Raw genomic sequence first — 9,156 nt, forward strand, 5'->3', positions numbered from 1 at the left:
AGTAACGCAGAACTTTGTAATACTGTCACTCCCTGACCAGTTCGTTGTTCCTGAAGAGCCAAACTTTGACTCAGACCCACAAATTTGAATTACAGATAGTGGACAATGGAGAACTCCCCCAGTCAGTCAGCATGTTCAACTTCCATAGAAACCTCAACATACATTTATTAGATTGCCAAACTAATTGGAAACTACATCACCAGAACACCACAAGTGGGCTCTGTTATTGGACTTAAAGATGCATCTTACAAACCTGTGTTCTCCAAGGCCAGCTGGTCCATAGTCTTAAGTTATTTCTTCGCCAACATCAATGTCTCGGAGCGCAAACAGACAGAGGTGTGGTCTGTCCTCTGTTGTCTTCTTCTTCATTTTACAGTTGGGGTGCATGTGGTCATCATTAACCAGTCTTCCCAGACTGCCATCTTCTTGAGCGGCATCAACACTTAAAATAGATTTAAAAAAAAAAAAAACAATTATTCAATCAATGTCAGAAATTAATCTTTGAGACAATCTTGTGTACACAAAACATAAAAATAGGAAATCCACAATTTTTAAATCTTCTAAATAAAATCATACAAGAAATTTCTATTGGAATCAGACCCTATTAACAGCTTGTCTTTGAGACTTCATGGTCTATATTTTCATTTGTACAGATTCAACGCATGAATAAAAGTAATCACCGTATTTTCGCAGTCATAAGCAAACAAAGCGCCCTGTCAGTCGATGCGTCCATTAAATGGACAAAGTACCACTCACGTCCATCAGCCCTTGTCATCAACGAGCTGTTGGAAGTGCATGTTAGCACACCCTGCTGGGCAAAGAGTGAGTTGTCCATGCTTACAATCGACCGTGACAAATACACCATCTGACTATAATGTTTGGGTGATGGTGTTGGAAAAAGCTGGACAAAGGGCAGCTGTCCACAATGTTTTAGTCTGTCTTATCATTTATGTTATTGCAAGCAAGAAACGTCCCAGGTTTAGACAACAGACAAAAAGTCCAAAGCATAACAGCACATCTCTTTAAACAGCCATGCAAATCTCTCTAAACAGCTATGGGATTGTGGGTCTCTGCTCCCAGAATGCATTGCTTGAATTAGCTAAGGCTGAGTGGCTTTTGTATTATTTTCATTTTTTTTGGGTATATTGATGGCATGAGAGATACATGTTTGTGTTAATCTTATTTCTATGTTTCATTGTTTGCTTGTATGATGAGTTTTTTATTTTTTGTGTGTGGTGAGCAGCCAAGTCCCTCCCCTGACGTTGCTTTGTAGGCTATTGCCAATGCACCTAATATTGGCCTGAGCCATTGTCAGCTATTGTCAATAGAGACTTGGCGTCTGCTGCAACAATGGGGTGATTGCTCATGTTATTGGGGCATAGTAGGCTGCTATCGGCTGTGTCAGTGTGGGCAGCTCTGCCAAGTTCATGCTATGCTAACAGCAGCTGTGCTATCGTCTTGTCAGGCGGTGCGTCCAGTATATGTTACAAAGACAGAAATAGCGGCCTCAACAGGTGTTGCGCCCTTTGACACGGCGCGTCTTTTGGGTGCGAAAATACGGTATACATTTTTGCTTAGAGAATGATTTTTCCCCTAACACTTATGGGATGAGTATGTGTTTATTTTTTTAAATAAAAACAAAAATAAGATAACATCTCAATCTTTGCCTCACCTCCAAGTTTTTTCTTGCCGGCGGAAGTCAAACAAAAAGACAGTGCCTCTTCCATCCATCTTCCTGCGTTGAGATTTATCAGAATCTATCAATTTTCCTCTGTACTCCATAATAAAGAATAAAGTCGTCTTTCCTGAAAGGGGCCTTGGTAAATACTCCTCGACCTAGTTAACAGGGAAATCAAGATAGCTTCGTCATATTTTTAAGCACACAAATAAGGAGTCATCATATTCATTTGGGCCACTATACTAATGTAGGGTGGTTTGAAACATTGCTTCTTGTGAGGGATAGAGCAGAGCCCTTCTTTATGATTTTAAAGGAACAGACCAGCCAAAATTCATTTTCCAGCATTGCATTAGCCAGTATGTATTAGGACTGAAAGTACAAATGTCAATGGCACCTGGTTACGTAAAAAAAAAACTTTAAGATTATTTAGTTTCATAACAATGACATACACTGTATACACAGTCATATTGGATCGCGTCACGTGATCTCTGTGACGTATAACGTGCTTTACACTAGACTATCAATATCGGACTTGTTCACCGGTCTATTGTGGTATAAAAATGCCGGAGGGCGTCATCAAGTACAGCCTTAATTTAGATAGAACTCCTACCATCAGGTTTCACGCTCACTGAAATAACTTGAAACTGACAAAAGAAAAGGTCAAGACACTCTTAATGTAAAATAACCACTTAAAAAACGATGTCAGCTTGGTTATCAGAAAACAATAATATATCTTAGCAAAAGCGTTAACATCATACCTTTAAATGAGTTTATATACTTCGCTTCTAACTCTGCAGTCTTGTCCAGACCCTTGACTGCATGTTCAATAGTATCCTGCTTTGGGGACTTCCTGCATCTCAGGGAAGGCATTGTTTATTCTATAAAGAAAAAAGACAGTTTTGTGTTGAGAATTATTAATACTATAGGCTAAATGGAGTTTTAACAATATCAGTGTAAGAAAAATAAATTATAAATTAAAAAAATATCAATCCCTCCATCCCAATTAACGATTTCAACCATAATAGTTTATATTGAAGTTTAAACAACAGACAGACAGATTTATGCAGTGTGACTACAAAAATCTTACCAAAATTGCATTCACAGTAACCTTTGCTTTAAGAATCATGTAATTAACCAGTGAACATCGTGTCTTACACAAAAATTAATGACAGAAATTATCATGGTACTTGCATTCTGTTGTTCTATAACAAAAGTGCAAGCTGTTAGCTCCGCAAAGCTAACGCAACAAGCTAGCGTCCCTCGTGCTCACATTCAATGCAAACCTGACCACCGGATGAAAATACGCGTCGGTTTAGTTCTTTAAATGAGTAAAAGCACCATGACGTTTTATAATTATTCAATGCTTAACTGGAGCTCGTCAATTATGTCGATGTAGGAGCACATGTTTGCTAGGCCAGTGTTGTAGGCCCACATCCATGGTGCTACTTTGTATAGTGTTTTCCACACAACTATCTCTAACCATGAACAAATGCACTCGAGGCATGTTTTGAATAAAAACAAACGAAAAACACTTACCTCTCCGTTTCAACAGCAGTTCGAACTTCGAAGTGGTGATATTCTCCAGCGTTAAGCACCTGCTCGAACTGCGAATAGGTCAAATTCAACAGCGTCTTTTTTCTGTCTTAATAAGGACGCGATGAGAGGAGGAGCGCTTGCCTTTTCGTCAGCACGCCCCGCGCGGGTGGTGCTGCTTTATCACTCTCTATCTGTGCCCGCCCGCCGGCATGTCGATAGAAAAATAATATTCCTTCAAACATTACTTTCATCTTCTTAACGTTTTGTAGTGAATTTAACAGGTTCACCACTTTTTTCAAATACACCAATGGAAAACAGGTCTTAATTGAGGAAACATACAAAGAGCGTCTCACAAACACCTTATGATGAGCAATGTAATTTGATCACGTTTTTTGTCACTGCCTGGACGTCGGTTCACTGGCCTGGTGGCAGTGGCTTGTAGACACTGTCACTGAGTGGGAACGGATCTCAAGGTGGGTCAAACTAACCCAAGCAGTGGATCGGTCCGTTTTTTAAATTTATTAATTTTTTTATTTTATGTATTTATTTATTATTTAATACAAGGGCTTCGGCTCACTACCAGTGGGCGGGACCAAAGAATTTGGGTTTCCTTTGAGCTAGGAGGCAGTCAAAGGCAGTCCAATCCCCGGCAACATAAAGCGCCTAGCTCTGGGGACATGGAATGTCATTTCTCTGGTAGGGAATGAACCCGAGCTGGTGTGTGACTAGACCAGTGGTTCTCAATTATTTCCTGTCATGCCCCCCCTACCAAGAAGAAAACAATTCGCACCCCCCCCCCACCACAATTTTTTTTTACATTTCGTACTAATGTACATGTTCTTTGCATATTAATGTTAGATTGTCAATAAAATATCTTACCTTAACAAAGCTAAATTGATAAAAAAAAATATCATTTTGAGAACGACTATTGTGAGGATCTCGAAACTCAGTACTCTGTGGTGCTAATATTGATGAGATGATAAATATGTTGAAGCCACAGAACAAAAAGATTAGATATTGTTTGGAAATTAATGACGTACATAACAAAGGAATATCAGCCTTGATTGGAGTACATTACTGCATTTAAATTTTTAATAAAAATGAAACAATTATTGATGTTATGACCACTATGAAGAATTTAAAAAAACAATATATAGGGATAATTATAGTTTTCATTTTGTTATGTTTAGTCTGTTCATGTTGCATTATTTTTATGACAAAGATGATGGTTAATCGTAGGTTTGTTGCCCAAATGTACCGTTACAACCTGATTAATGTTGAGAATGACGAACTCAAACTGGACACTAAAACGTAAAAACACATGGACTTCTTGCCCCTGTCCACACACGTGCACACACACACACACCATACACGAAGATCCGGGAGGTAAGGACGGCTGTCCTCTCCTACAACGAGGCAAGGGCCTCCACCAAGTCACCCCAGGGACAAGTTTTATTCCCTGATGGTCATCAAATTATGAGGATCTCATTCTACGCCGGAAGGGAGGAGGGGAATTTTTCCCTAATGTGAGGTTTTCGCTCCTCCACTGATGATCACACTGTTGTATGATTTCATTATGATGATCTGTCTTAAAGCCGTAAGGACATGATTTTTAAATCCACAACAGGGGGGAAATGTAAGATGGGCTGAGGATAGGTAATCAGTTTGTGTATTCATAATCATGTTTTTATACACTCATTAATGTTTAACACACACAGAGACACTTACTTGTTATTTTAACACACACACACACAGACACCCCATCCTGAAGATGTGTTTAGTTAAACTGACCTTGGGTTATGATTTTCTGCCTGCTGGAGTCCCTGGTGATTAGTTATTGATGCTTTAGTTAAACTGACCTTTATACCGTGAGTTATTGATGTTTTCTGTCTCTTGGTGATTAGTTGTTGATGCTTTTCTGTCTTCTGGTGATTAGTTATTGATGAGTTAGTTTCAATAAAAAGGCAGAACGGAGGGTGAGAGTCAGAGGGTGTGCGGGATTGAACTGGCAAGACGGCTGTTTCGCCTCCTGGCTCCCTCTCCCATTCTGAATGGCACAAAACGAAAACTTTAGTAAGTTATTTCAGTCTAAAAAAGGCGTCAGGGCATTTTTAAACCGGACAGTAAGTCGTCACTGTCTTGGTTCCTTTTTGTGCCTTGACCCATCCCGGAATTATTGAAAGGATGCAGTCCTATTTACAGGCCCCAGTGACACCCCAGGTTTCTGTTGTTTGTACGAGGGCGCTTAATAGGTACTGCTATTCACAATCGTCTTAGGCTGTTTCTTTGCAGAAGTTTATGGACAATGTGTAGTGCTGTAGGATGCAGTCTAGAGCATTCTTGACATTGAAGCTTTTGTTTCCAGCAACTGCTAATGCGACCGTGCATCAAACATGCAAAACACAGACCCTTGCTCCTCAAGAAGTCAATCTTATCCTTCTGATGCTTTCTCCTAAATTCCTTACAAATTGTGAGACTGTTGCTCTCCATTACAATTAGCACATGGTTTGGCAATAGCATCCACTGAAACAGGTTCTGCCTTTGGCGTGGTGGTTTTGTTGTTTTCCATCTTGGCGGGCACAATGACTGTTGTGAAGACTTTCTTTGATTTTGGTGTTTCTGTGTGTTGTGATTTTGTTTTCTGTTTTATAGAATCTTTCGTGCTTGTCAACAAAGTCAACAAAATCCTTAAACTTCACTCTTCTATTTGTTCTTTCTTGGAGATTGCAGGCAAATTTTCTCCAAGATTCTATAAGTCTGTATGGAAGTTTGTTTGCCAATGCCTTTATATTAGCCATGTTGTCCAAGTCCTCCATATAATTAACATCTGCCATTATGTTCAAACAGCCCATAAGGAATAATGTGAAAGACTGAAGTGCAACACCATCTTCAGACTTGATTGTTGGCCAATCCATGGCTTCCTTTAAATATGCTTCTGCTATCATGAAGTCATCACCATAAAACTCCTTCAAGATTTGTTTTGCTTTGGTATATCCTGTCAGAGGTTCCATATGGATGCAGCTCTTCACCAACTCATGTGGTTGTTCACTAGTATACTGCAACTAAAATTGAAGATGATCACGGTTATCACTTGTACGGCCTTCAATCCCATGTTCAATGGCACCTATACAGGTTTTATAATGCAGAGGGTCGCCTTTAAACGTAGGAATGGAAAGTTCGGGAAGTAGCGATGCTTTTTGACTCTTTGCTAAGTATTCTGCGACACTGGCTTGCTGTGAGATTGCTTGGCAAAGGCCATCAAGCACATGTCCCTGTTGTTCTCTACTTTCTGTCTGATGTGGAAATCTAGCCATTGGAATAGTCGAAGTGGGAGCATTTCAGGTCAACACTGCTTGTTGCTCTGATAGGCTGTGATGGTAATTGAATGTTTTTCCTTGTTTAAATTGTAACACACTCATCAGGAATGTGGATACCATCCTCCTGGGTATTTTCATATCTTCTCAAGACATCCAATTTAGCATCAGACTCAGGGAGTGCCGTTTGCATTGCATGCATTTCCTTCTTTGCCTTAATTGCAGCTTCTTCTTGCTCAAGTGCCAACCTTTGTTGTAAATCAGCAGCCTTTGCCTTTAAACATGCTCGTTCCATTTGAGCCTTTAATTTAATTGAAGACGTTGACAGAAGTGAGCTTCTGTCTGTTAGATTCTTTACTTCTACTTCTATGGGTGTAGTTAGTTGATGCAGATCTACTATCATCAGGTGATATTTGTTTATTGCATCCTTCCTCTGCACGTTTCAAAACGTCCTTCTTCCATTGCTCACATTTCCATTAATTACATTTTTTGGATCAAACCAGTTATTTTGGTCATCGACAAAATCCTCTTCAGTCTTTAAATTTTGCACACCGGAATTGAGGTCCACAAATTCTTGCTCCATGCCGCTAAAGCAAACACAAAGCTCAGTTTTTTACAGCGTCAACATTTGCATCATCCTCCATCAATTGTTCAATTTGACGTTGCATGGAGGTCAATTGAGCAAATTTGCACCTGCGTGCCTGCATCCGTTTAGGCTTGTGATCTTCTACAGCTTTTCTCCGTCATTTTTAATGTCCGCTTTCCACTGTCTTGTTCCTCCATGTCAATCCACAATCAAGCAAACAAAAACGTCAAACTGACTGTAGCGTCTCAATTTGTAGGTCAGCTGAATGACGATCAAAGTTTTAAGCAGTTTACTCACGCACCTGTTACGTGCACGTCCTTGTTAACTCGCGATGCTTGTCAAGTATGGACGCATGCTAACAGCTAGCAGCTCATTGTCCCGACTGGAAAGTTGCTCCTTAGCTGTGATGTGCCTAGGGTTACACTATCTATCATTAACAAACACAGCCAGCCCTCCTCTTTCCTCTTACCGCTTTCCAGTGTCCTGTCCGCAAGTAGTATTTGGAAGCCGTCAAATTCCACGACGGTGTCCGGCGTTAGGTCTGTTAGCCATGAATCCGTGAACATCAGCAAGCTAGCTCATTGGAAGTTCCTCTCGTGCCGCGTCCATTTTCTTGGGAAGGTATCTAACATTTCCCATAAAAACGGACAGGAGGACGGGGTGGTCACGCCTCCTCTTTGCCTGGCGTTTCGCCCCCGCGCGACATCCCCCGTCTCTTCCTCCTCAACTCGTGGGGGATATCGGGTCTCGCTCCGGGAGTCGGCACGGGGTTAGCACGAAGTGCTAACAGCTGATCTCTTGTGTAAACGATTGATCCGTAGCTCCCAGTGACATCTCCGGACACGATCACGCAAAAAACAGCCCCCAGCAGCAATAAAACCACCGCAATTTGGATGTCCATTGCTGCGATGAGGTAAAATAAATAAAACTGGGTAAAGGAAAAAACACGCGAAAAAGGCTCAAATAGTGAGCCGTGCTGCTTTAGCAGGTAGCCACTCGCGTGGTGACGGAACCGTAAAAACAAATGTGGTCCCATCAAAATCTGATGGGATATTTAAAAATAAAAGCGTGAAAATTTGCTTATTTGTCTGTCGTCACCAATGATTAAAAAAATTAAAATCATTACAAAATCCTCAAGCTATCGTGATACCAGACAAGTTCTGCGGGACACCAGACCACCCCAGTTGTCCACAAAAAGTGGTCACTTCAAAATTTGATGTGGCATTTAAAAATAAAAAAATCACCTGAAATATGCACTGTGATCAACACTGATTTAAAAGAAAAATCTTTAAAAAATATCCTCAAACTATCGTGATACCAAACCAGGATTGGGGATACTAGACCACACCAGCTGTCCACCAAAAGTGGTCACATCAAAATGTGATGTGGCACTTCAAAATAAAAGTAGCCTGAAATTCGCTTATTTCACGGTCATCACCACTGAGTTAAAAAAAAAATAGCTCGAGCTATCGTGATACCAGACCAGTTTTGTGGGACACGAGACTACCCCAGCTGTCCATAAAAAGTGGTCCCATCGAAATCTAATTTGTAATTTCAAACTAAAAGTTGCCTGAAATCTGCACATTTCACTGTCATCATGCCTGACTTTAAAATTTCATTAAAAAATATCCTCTAGCTATGGTAATACCAAACCAGGTTTGGAGGACACAAGACAACACAGCTTTCCACCAAAAGTAGTCCCATCAAAATGTAAGGAGGCATTTTAAAATAAAAGAGCTGGAGCTGTCGTAATACCAGACTAGTTTTGTTGGACACTAGACGACCCCAGCTGTTCATCAAAAATGGTCCCATCAAAATCTGATGTGTAATTTCACAATAAAAAAAAAACCCACCTGAAATATGCACATTTCATTGTCATCAACACTGATTTTAAAATAATCATTTCAAAATACCCTCGAGCTATCGTGATATCAGACCCATTTTGGGGGACACTAGACAACCCCAGTTGTCCATCAAATGCGGTCCCACCAAAATGTGATACGGCATTTCAAAATAAAAGTAGCCTTAAATCAGCATACATC

Source organism: Idiotropiscis lumnitzeri, unplaced genomic scaffold, assembly GCF_059441095.1.
Source record: "Idiotropiscis lumnitzeri isolate Australia: NSW breed Sydney's pygmy pipehorse unplaced genomic scaffold, RoL_Ilum_1.0 HiC_scaffold_97, whole genome shotgun sequence".
Lineage (NCBI taxonomy): Eukaryota > Metazoa > Chordata > Actinopteri > Syngnathiformes > Syngnathidae > Idiotropiscis > Idiotropiscis lumnitzeri.